We start from the raw sequence: 12,273 nt of genomic DNA, 5'->3' as shown, positions 1-12,273 counted from the left end.
TCTTTAAATAGCAAAGAAAGGATGCATGACTGCATCTGGGTGGAGTTTTCTGGGTTGCTGGGTGCAGCTGTGTCACAGAGGTACCCATGTCTGGCACCGACAAGGGCCTGAGAGGTTCTTTGGGCTCCTCTAAGCTGACAACCTGGTTTGTCACCAAGGATGGTTTGCTGCTTACACCCAGTGGGTTTTGCACCTCCGCCTGGACCCAGAGTTGGTCCTGGTGGCCTGTCCAGCAGGTCCTGACCACCAGGAAAAAGCTCTTTGTTTAATGTGCACATATAGATGGGGTGCACCAGAGCCGTGTCTTCGAGTGTGATATCCAGCTCCACCCAACTAGTGATGCATGATCGGTTTTGGGTGCGGCTGGTGATGCTTACATCACAAGCGTCGGCCTGAAATGGTTCATTGAAGGAGAGCATGGCTCTACTCACCTCCTCAAACGTTATTGAGCACATCAAGTTGATTGCTGATCCTATTTTAGAATAGAAACTCAGTTGGAAACGTCCTCCTATCAGTATAGACGACGTGCATGTCCATTTTGGTTCAGTTTACCTGAGAACCTTGGAAAGATGGTTTGTGGTGTCTATCCTGGGGAGGTCCCAAGGGGTACTTGGAGTTTCCCAGGTTTGTCTCCCCATCCGATCAGGTAGACTCTGATGGCTGTGGAGACTGGGTCCACGCCTAGTCATGCTGACGGGAAGTTTGGGTCTGGTTTAACTGGAGGGTCGGCTTCCTGTTTCACGGGTTGTGGGGGCGTGGTGGCCTGACGCACCGCTTCTGTCACCATCTTACGTAAGGCCTCCTCCATCTCTTTCCCCATAATCCTTTCTGTGTGTCGGTTCCACCCTTTTCCATCAGGTTTACCTTTAGGCTTCACGTGATGGTCAGGTTGTCTGTTCGACCGGAAGTGGTCCGGCAACTTTGATTGTGGTTGGTATTCAGTACCACCCCCCCAGTCCAGCTGACCAAACATACGTTGTTCCCTGAACCGGTTCTTAACGTGGGTTCCTGCTGAAGGCCTTTCCTGACCTTCTAACGCAAGGCTGGTTCTTTCAGTCCGACCCTGTAAAACCCTAGCCTCGCCCTCTGGTCCCTTGGTCGGACGAGCACGTGTTTCCCACGCCATCTGAGCATAATTATGGATCTCTTGGATGCTCTTGGCCTTGGTTCTGCAATACATAGTAAAATCGTATCGCACACTTTCATGAAGGTTGTGGAAGAACACGGATTTAAAAGTATGTTCCTCCTCAATGTCGGGTGCATTGCGTCCTTGGAAGTAAACAGCTCTCAAGCGCCGGTAATACTCCCTGGGTGCTTTGCTATTCTTTTGCTGGATAGTGAAAGCACCAAGTGTGGCGGAGGCCCAGTCCGTGTACACAGAATATTCTTCCCTTAAAGCTTTGCAAAGGGTTGAATAACGGTCTCGGACTGCGGGTGTCAGGCTCTCCATGAAAACATGGACGCTCCTGGATGTTGTCTTCCAGATGAGCTTCAGTTTTTCCTGTGCTGATGGGCAGTACAAATCTAGAAGACAGCGTTCAACTTCCCTAAGATAATCACCAATGTTTGATTCTGCATTATTAGGGTCGAAACGCTCTATGTCTTTGGCAAGGGACTCAAGCTGGCGGGTGTGCAATACACTCTCAGGGATTGGTGCCGGCCCATCTGAGTCATCATCGGAGAGTTCACTCCGGCTGCACTCAGGGTGTATCAGTGTATCACGCCTCATCCTCGGAGGAGGCAGTGGAGGCTTTTCTCGGTACAACGGTGGGCCCTGTGCTTCCCGGACTCGGGTCCTGGGCAGCGGTTAAGGGCGGTATGGAACCACCTGAATCCCAGGGGCGGCTTTCCTGTCGCCTTGGCAGAGGTGAGGGATCATAGAGGACCGTACTGCGAGTCAAGTTTGAAGGCTGCTCGCATCTGAGCTGATTGCATCTGCTGATTGCAGTGGGGTGGGGCACCGCACAACTGGACCTATTATGACTGCTTACACCTGTTCTTGCCTCGGTGGATGTATGGGGAACCCCATGAGCCTGGAAAGGTAATCTCTGGAGAGCAGCTTCTACATCCTCCAGATCTGACCTGCAGGTTCTCTCAGGGTTTCTCAGGTGTGGCTCACCTCCAAAGGTTTCAACCTGTGAGGTGGGTTTCGGTTCATCCCCCCATTCCTCCAGGGATGGGGGGGTGGCATGGCTACCTTCTATTGCCTCCAATCTATTTCCAACTTCTGTTAGTTCACCTCTAAGGACATCCACCGTCTGCAAAGTATCATTCAGCTCGAACTGCAGTTTAACGCGCTGGTCAACTTCCAACATTAACCTTCGCTGATACAACAGAGTGAGCTGTCCTAACACATCTGAGACCTGTCTGTCCTTTGGTGGGTTTTTAATGACTTGGAGCAACTCCTGAATCCTGGCTTCACATTGCTCAATGCCATAATCATTGAGACCTTTACGCTCCTCGGGGGACAACAGAATCAATGACCCAATCACCTCTTGTGCCTGCATTCCTATGGGTTCCTCCACCATACACACATCTCCAGCTGCAGTCTGGGATGTTCCCTCCATCGTTGGCCCAAAATGCACAATGCAAACACACAAAACTGTTTATCTATGAACCACCACTAAATTAATTAGCCGCACACAACTGGCTAAGCTGTTCGGCTAGCTGTCTGATTCATACATGTATCTTCCAGGTGTATGGGTTTGCTTAAAATGGGCACACAGGTTTGACCGTTCAAACTGTGACTTACCCAAGTCTATGTTTTAGTCGGAGTAATCAAGCAAACACACAAAAAGGGGAAGAAAGAAGAAGGGAAAGAATTTTGAAATAACCCAAAACCAAATTCAAAATAAAATTTTAAAAATGGGAAAACGAAACTAAAACATTCAATGCTGTTCTTAGCTTCAAATAAATGTTAGTGTACTCTAATATGAATCACCTACCTTCCTGTTAGACAACTAAGTTAGTTTTATGAGTCAGATCAAAACATGCTTCACACAATAAAACCCAGCAAAATCGCTTAAATTTTATCCAAAAGTGGTAATGAATGATCTTGTAACTTTAAGTTATGCCCTTTTAATCATAGGTGATGGAATTATCTGCCTGTGTTAATGAATCGAGTGATTAAAATCAAAGTATGAAATGCAATTCTCACTAGTGACCACCAGATGCTACCGAGTGCAGGTCTGCGGTTTGGGAAATCCAGCTGCAACTGTAATTTATTAAATGGCCACCAGATGTAGGTGTTGTTCTCTACCTGACTGGGAGAATGTTGGTCACATCTGTAATTACGCCCAGCGGACACTGGGACAGGTCTGCTGCTTATCAGCACTGGTTTTCTGCAGCTGAATGCAGTAGACTGGCCGCCTAGAAATTAACTTTAACTTTTCCACAAGTTAAACCAACTTTCACCTTGCATCCACAACAAAACCTCTGAAAGATCATTTTATCCTCTGCAGCAGAACTGAGCAAACCCTAGTCAAAATATCCCCTAATTCACAAACGTTCTGTGCAAAACTAAAACAATCTCACAATAAAACGTCTAGTTAACGGAGATCACAATTGTTTATTCTGTGCAACCGTTATTTGATGTCTGTCTTTTTAAGGCCTGTCAAAGGAACGCCATATGTTGGGAGTTATGATTATTGATTGATTAATCTTGATCAATAATTATAAAATCATAATTTGACAAAATCAATTTCTTAACCAAAATCCTCATTTATGAATCGAGACCAGAGATGTTTCTGGTGTTGTAATTGTGGCTCAACGCCTTTGACAATTACAACCGTTAAATACTCCGTAATAATTAATAACTATTACCAGAGATGTCACTGTTTAATCGACCGTTTCTGCCGAAACGTGTGGAACTTTTAACCTTATCTTGACTGACGAATCACTCTTGCACAAAATAAACACAGAACGCCTTCTGTTATCATCTATGTGAATATTTATTAAATCACCGCCTGATACAATCCGTTCTTCCGATTTAATAATCTTCACCTACTCAACATGTAAAGTTCTACATAAAAGGGGTAAAATATCTAACTAAGCAGAAATAAAGCAAAACAGCAGTGGGTGTGTATTGAATCAACCAGTAGTTATGGCAAAAATAACAATATGACAAGGGGGTGGTGGTGAGGGGCGGTGGGGCGCAGCTCCACTGTAACTCAGTCATAAAACCTCCCCCAACTCCTGAGCAGACAAAGAGTTATAAAACCTTTGGCGGCAAGCTGGCAAGCAGTGAGGTTGAAGACAAAGAAAATGGGGAATTTCACCATGAGGTTATTTTAACAGTCCAGTCTCAGCGCACCTGCATTGGCTCTCAGGTGTTCAATACCCCACAAAACACGCACAGAGCTGGGAGCGCAGCTGCTTCCAGACATCAACACAGCACATCAAAGTTTCAATAACAAGGTTACGTGCACATATCATTCAGAACACATTAGATTCTAACTAGCGAATCTCAACGCACTAAAACCTCCTACCCTGCCCAGGCTTTCTAAGAAAGAAAGAAAATAAAGGATGGGTTTTACTTGTTGTCGGCTTTCTTCTGAGTGGGGTTGAGCGAGGAAGGGGGGGGAGTTGGAAGTTAACTGTGCGTCCACAATTAACTTCTGGAGAAGCGGTCAATCTTCGTCCTCTGGCCTGCTTGGCGAAAAGGAAAAATATGATCTGACCATCAAAGTCGACTTCGGATGAAACACGGTGGCGGTTCGTCTCCTCGAAACTCCATGTTTTTAGTTACGTGTTAAACTCACGTCTTCGATCTGCAAAGGGAAATTTCTGGCCTTCTTAGTCCAGAAACCTCAGTTATGAAGTGTTTGTTGGCCAACGAGAGAGAATAAATTAGATCCACTCGGGACCCTTCTCCAGGTGATGCTTCAGATGTTGGTAACCGAACCCGGTCTCCAGCTGAAAAGCGAGTGTTCAAGATGGAGGCCTTCCTATATAGCGTCTTGTGACGTCAGACTTGGGACGCGCCATCATATCAGTCACAATGTCCTGGATACAAAATGGCCGAAAACGCCAGGAGGCCTGGTGGCGTCCAGCAACGTGCAAATAGTCCAATATTAAGCAAACAAGTGGTCCAACATAGCGCTGTTAGTCGGGATAGTTTACTGTATCCTGTTGACTCTAACTGAGAGAATGCTGCAGATTGCCAAGTAGTAAGACAAAATCGTGTTTTCAGAAGCGCTTTCAAAATAAAAGCATCACTCAATGACGGACTTCACAAACTAGGGGAAACATACTACAAGAAATGTATGGAGCTAAATTGGGGCCATAATGTTTGTTCAAATGAAAGAAATTTGAACCTGAAAAATAAAAGTTTGTTAAAAAAAAAATACATTTCAACTGGAAAAATTATTTTGAACCTCCCCCCAAAAAATTTGAAAACTGGAAAAAAAGTTTTGCAACTTAAAGAAAAGCAGATGTGAAACTGGAAAAAAACAAGTTCAAAACTACTTTTCAAATTCAAGTTTTGTTTTCGAACTTGCAGATTTGTTTTTCGGCTTCAAACGTTTGGACCATTCAGGGACCATGGGAACTGGGATTATCTGTAATACATCATCGATATTCTATATATATGGGATTGGTTTTGAAAGATAACATGCTTCACCGATAGAAGCAGCTTACGTGAAAACACAACACGCATCTCAGAGGAGAAAATATGATCTTGACAGATTTGTACAGCATTTTAAGTCCGTGTTGGAGATTTCCCATCCTCTCAACATCAAGCAAAAGAACCGCCAGACTAAGTGGCGGGAATGAAACCAGATGCAAAACGAGCCGGTATTTTCCGAATATCCCAGAATAATTAAGCCTGGGCTTTTTTTCTGATCTCCGCTCTTCATTGTGAGCTCAGCTGGCCGCCCTGCAGCGCATGTTATGTGTTATAGATCAGCTGTTCGCCAACGCGCCACAGAGCTGATCTGCCTGACTGGAGCAGAGGAGTGGTTTGTCCAAGCTACCGCACCCTGTTGGCGGTTAGACCTCTCTGGAGTCTCTCCAGTCCCTGGTTCCCAGAGGCGATCAGACTCTATCTAACACTGACTCTCAAAGGAACGACTCTCAAACAGTTTCTAACTTTCAGCTCCTTTAATCTAAATTAGGCAGAGGAATGATTACAGAGATCAGCGCCGAGGCTCCCGTCTCGGACTGTCGCAGTTTGTAAAAGGATGACGAAGAGCCTCGATAGAAGGTCACATGTAGTTTTATTATCTGTTACTCCGATGTAATGGATGTTCTCTCCCTCAGTGATTATCAGTAGACTATGTGTCACCATTGTGGTGTCTATCTGTTAGATTGTGTAGTAGCGGGTGTCCATCCTTAACCTAAGTGTGCTGTGGCTTTCTAATCAAACCAGTTACAGCCTGCTCCACCATCAAACCCAGTGCCTGAGCCACAGGTCATTCATGACAAACCTTGGGCCATTTATCCTTGTAATATGTGTCGATGAGCATTCTTTGTTGGGCTTGCGAGATAGAACCCCAGAATGCAGACGAGCAGGCAGCGTGATGGTAAGTGAAAAACAATTTAATAAAAAACAAAAACTCACTCTCAGAAGAGGCAGGAACAAAACAATAAACTGACAGGCAGGACAGGCTTGGCATGATCCACAAAACAAGACATGATTTGGCAACAAGACATGATTTGAGAAATGTTTCTGCGATGTGTAAACAGATCAGGTGTGTATAAATGGAGTGTGAACCAGGTGAAGCAAGACAAATAAACAAGGTGAAGGGGAACTGAATAAAGTTGATTTACAGAGAACACAACGTGACAAGAGCAAAACATGGCTTGAACAGAACACAAATCCAAGGAAACAAACTAATAGAACTATAACTAGAAAAACATGAAACAAAAACATAAACAGGAAAATAATAAACAGAAGCATTATTCAAAACCTGAGCTGTGAAGAACATATAAAGAAAAAACCCGAAATCAAAAACCAAACAACCCCAAATCATAACATTCTTGTCCTATTCTAACAAAAAGGAAACATTAGAACTTTATATCATTATGGTATAAATGGGCAAAACTACTATGAGTCATATAAATAAAGGTTATCCTTAACAGGTTGATTTGGCAGAGTTTAGGGCACAATGGTCCAGCAAAATATCAGCGCCCCACAAACTGTCGCCTCTTGCGTACTTGATGTCGCGCTCGCCCTGCGTCTGTGTAGGGCGGTGGGCCAGTAGTTCAGCTCGTGGGCCGGTGGTTCACGGGGTGAAGTGAACCACCGGCCCAGCGTCCTGCGTCTGTGAAAGGCGGTTATTAAAAACTAAACATTCACAAAATAAGAAATGCCTAAGCCAGCGGTCCACCGGGGATTTCCACGGTTGCCCCGTATGCCAGTTTGCCCCTGGCTGTGAGTCACTTCACTAAATGGAGACCAAACACGTTTTAATCAAAAATGCACCTGAAACCGAAACCTGAGTCCAGTCCATGTGAAAACAAGTCCAGGCTTAATTATGCAAGGATGTTCAGAAAATACCGAGTCATTTTGCATTTGGTTTCATTCCCGTCGCTTAGTCTGGCGGTTCTTTTGTTTGATGTTGAGAGCATGGGAAATCTCCAACACGGACTTAAAATGTTGTGCAAATCTGTCAAGATCATATTTTCTCCTCTGAGATGCGTGTCGTGTTTTCACGTAAGCTGCTTCTATCGATGAAGCATGTTATCTTTCAAAACCAATCACATATATATAGAATATCGATGATGTATTACAGATATTTCCAGTTCCCACGGTCCCTGAATGCAACAGCTGTTGTTCAGCCGCTGTGTTGAGCAGTCAGTCATGATTCCACACTCCATGATCTGAGGCCCCGCCCCCCACGCCAAAACAGGGCCAAACGTTTGAAGCCGAAAAATTGCAAGTTCGAAAAAAAAACTTGAATCTGAAAAGTAGTTTTGAACTTGTTTTTTTCCAGTTTCACATGGGTTTTTATTCAGTTGCAAAACTTTTTTTCCAGTTTTCAAATTTTTTGGGGGGAAGTTCAAAATAATTTTTCAGGTTCAAATGTTTTTTTTAACAAACTTTTTTTTTCAGGTTCGAATTTTTCTCTTTAGAACAAACGTTTGTTTTTCAGGTTTAATTTTTTTTCTTTTGAACAAACTTTACGGCCCCAATTTAGCTCCACAGTAGTTCAACGTTAAATTAGCATCGTTGGCAAAGTTAAACATTTACAATGATACATTCTGAATAATATTAAGATATACATTTTTCAAAAATAAATCCTAGTAAATATGGCCAATGTTATTTAACATTATTACATTCAGTCATTTAAGGATGATAAAGTGTGACTATGTTTTATTTATATTTCATGTGGCATTTCTAAATTAAAGCCTTATAAAAATGCTTATTTATAAAATTATTCAAAGATATGCCCTTCCCCCCCTGGAAAAAATAAAGTGCTTGCATCAGTCAGAATAGTCCATGTAGAGAAAGTTTTGTTGCACTGAAGTGAAAGTATGAATGTTTATGCTGATTTGAAACGTTATGATTTACAGGAGTTTATCTGTAATCACACCAAGTTCTACTATGGTAAATGGCACGGATACTGGATGGGATTACAACAAATTGACAACAACTGGATCTGGCTTGATGGACATAACGACAGTCTTAGGTAAGATGTCATCAGTTTTAGTAGATTAGTACCTAAGACTTAAATGTGGGACACAGGGGACTAGTTTGTACCTAAAGTTTAGGGGAGGTTAGTAAAAACCATGCAGCTTCACTCCTTTGTTTCAGTGCTACTGCAGCTGCATGGGGCTTTGTCATCGCTCTGTAAGAGATGTACTGAGCTCTGCTCCAGTTTAGTTCAGTTTAGTTTATACTCACCTCACACTTTGAGAACTACCTTAATTCTTCATGGCATAGCTTCAACAAGGAGAAGGAAACATTTCTTAGAGATTTTAATCCATATTGAAGCGATAGCTGTAAATCCACAATAAGAATCTCTCATTCTACCAAGTTAGATGTAGATCCGGTGGCCGTGGAGGCCATTGAAGTGCAGTAAGCTCCTTGTTGTGGTCATGAAACCAATTTGAGATGATCTGAACTTTGTGACATAGTGGTTTATCTCGCTGAAAGTGTCCATCAGATGATTGGTTGGTTCCTGTTCTTAGCTAGGAACCAACCAATGCAGTATTTTCTAACCTTGGAGTGGGTTCTGCTGCTGCTGTGGGCTATCTGCTTTAATGTTCCATCTGTTAATGGGTTCAGAGATGTTACTCTGCACACCTTAGTCATAACAAGTGGTTATTTGAGCCTATATAAGCTAAATTAATAAATAAACTGTTTGCCTTAGTTCACCCTCTCGGTCAGTTTGAAACCAATCACGTAAATATTATTTTAAACTTGATGTTGGGTTTCAAGTTTAAATTTATTATATTGACATCTCTAAGGAAATCTGATTTGCAGCAGACATCATGGACACAAAAACACAAAGTCACATATAGCCTCAGCAGTGACTCCCATAACATAGCGCTACACATTTCAGGAGTGATGCACTGATAATAAAAGCTACTACTCTCAGATGCCGTTGAAACAGTTTAGTGCATGGTGAACTTCAAACATTGCACAGATACACAACAACACTGTGGATAGATTCATTTACAGTGATGAATGCAAACATGTAGGTCAAATGCAGCCAAAAATGATCATGGAAACATTTATTAGAATTGCAGTATAACGTTGAGATTCAATTCAATTCAATTCAATTCAGTTTTATTTATATAGTGCCAATTCACAACACATGTTGTCTCAAGGCACTTCACAAAGTCAGGTTCATACATTCCAATTAATCCTAACAATTGAACAGTGCAGTTGGAGTTAGCTTTTTATTCAAATTGGATAAAACGTTTTTCTATCTAAGGAAACCCAGCAGATTGCATCCAGTCAGTGACTTGCAGCATTCCCTCCTCCTGGATGAGCATGTAGAGACAGTGAACAGTCACTGGTGTTGACTTTGCAGAAATCCCTCATACTGAGCATGCATGTAGCGACAGTGGAGAGGAAAAACGTCCTTTTAACAGGAAGAAACCTCCAGCAGAACCAGAACCAGGGTCAGTGTGAGCGGCCATCTGCCACAACCGACTGGAGGTTTGAGAGAACAGATTTCATCTTCATTCGGTTTGCTGCACTTGCAAAAGTTATAAGGTTGATTAAATATAAACACAATATAAACACCGGGAATCTCCAATTGCACAACTATTTCCTAACCAGAATGAGATCATAAATGTTTTTATTATTTGGTAAATGGCTTCCACTTGTTTAACACTTTTTAAATTCCCCAGAGACCCCAAAGCGCATTACACTACAATTAGGGTTGCCAACTCCTTGATAAATAAATAAGGGACACCTCCTGGTAGGACTATCCAACTCCACTGTCTGCACCTCTAGCGGCCTGGTGATTTTTTTCACCCTTTTTCTTTGTGTGAAATGACTTTGGAAACATTGGACTCGAACCCAAGTTTAATTCGATGCATGTTTTTGACTGATACAAATATCCATGGAAAAATAATTATTCAGCAATTTATAAAATAATTTATTCTTTTTGCAAAATAAAATTACTAGACAAAAAAAAATATCCTTCTGAAATAAATAAACCACTATTGAAAAGACCTCGGTCCTGCTTAACTTAAAACAATATAAAAAAGCACAACAGCATAATGCAAAACATTTCCGTAATAGTGCATTTAGTGCAAACAAAAAGTCTGTAGAAAAGTTGTAAACATAAACACTTGTGCCTTAAAGGCCATGACTGTACAGTTGTGGTGAAAAAAATATTGAACTAGTGAACTAAAAAATTCCCGAGAGACTGTAGTGAGGCACTCTAGTAGGCAGTTTGCAGGAACACATTCCTCATAAAGCTTATCCATGGACAATCTATCTATCTATCTATCTATCTATCTATCTATCTATCTATCTATCTATCTATCTATCTATCTATCTATCTATCTATCTATCTATCTATCTATCTATCTATCTATCTATCTATCTATCTATCTATCTATCTATCTATCTATCTATCTATCTATCTATCTATCTATCTATCTATCTATCTATCTATCTATCTATCTATCTATCTATCTATCTATCTATCATGAGAGCACAGTTGCAAAAAAGTGGGACAAGTTCGCCGAAACACGTTGTTTGAGCTTTCACGGTGTCCGTAGATCTCCTGCGGCGGAAGCACGGCGCGCTGGTTACGAGCGCTGAACAAGCACGGGCCTTTATTGTCACATAAGCGGGGAGGAGACGCTGGGGAAACCGTATCTGATGGGAAAACGCGAATCGACGTAACACCTGTATCTATCCTTAGCAACGGTACCTGCTGGCCAATGAGATGAGCCGAAATATTCTGTCAGCTCATTGGTCACAGAGCAGGATATGGCTGGTAATGAATTTACCGTAATGTTAAATATAAAGCACTCCATCATTTATTAATTCTATTGACAGTTTAGTGAAGATTTTTGATCCACCTAATAATACGGGACTACATGCGTCCCGTTTCAGCTCAATACGGGACGCGTACTTTTTATTCTAAATATGGGACGATTCCGTTTTTCAAGGGACGGTTGGCAACTCTAACTACAATCAGTCATTCACCCATTCATACACACATCCACAGTGCTCACAGCCACAGCTGTGACCTAGGGCACACTGACAGAAATGAGGCTGCTGTACATAGGTGCCACCAAGCCCTCTGACCATCAGCAGGCAAGTCGGGTGAAGTGTCTGTGCCAAGGACACAACGACTGAGACGGAGAGAGTGGGGGTTCGAACCTGCAACCCACAGGACAAACTCCTACCACCTGAGTCACAGCCACCCCTTTTATTTATTCATTCTTTTAATTTGTTAAGCATATGTACAGCAGCAGTGGTATTTTATTTTACCTGATGACATGTTTCCTCTCCAAAGGTACTGGATGGAGGGGAGCAACGATGTTTCCGGCTCATATGGACTTCTGATCCCTGAGAAGAATCCCACAGGCAGCTGGATCCCAGCAAAATCTGCGTTCCTGAACAAATTCATCTGTGAGCATAAAGCACTGATCTGGTCCGATTAGTCAAAACTATGGTAGTACTCATCCTATCCGTTCTTTATGCTCACAGGACTGCAGTAGTCAGCAGTTTGGGACTAGATGAGCATGGATTAAAGTAATAAACATGACATTTGTTCCTTTCTGGTTAAAACATCATGACTGCTTCCTCTCTGTTGTTGCTTTATTGGTCTCACTGGCAGGAGATTTATAGATGAGCGT

This window comes from Girardinichthys multiradiatus, chromosome 3 (genome assembly GCF_021462225.1).
Source record: "Girardinichthys multiradiatus isolate DD_20200921_A chromosome 3, DD_fGirMul_XY1, whole genome shotgun sequence".
Taxonomy (NCBI): Eukaryota; Metazoa; Chordata; class Actinopteri; order Cyprinodontiformes; family Goodeidae; genus Girardinichthys; species Girardinichthys multiradiatus.
The sequence above is the reverse complement of the archived record's forward strand: the minus strand, read 5'-3'. Positions refer to the sequence as shown.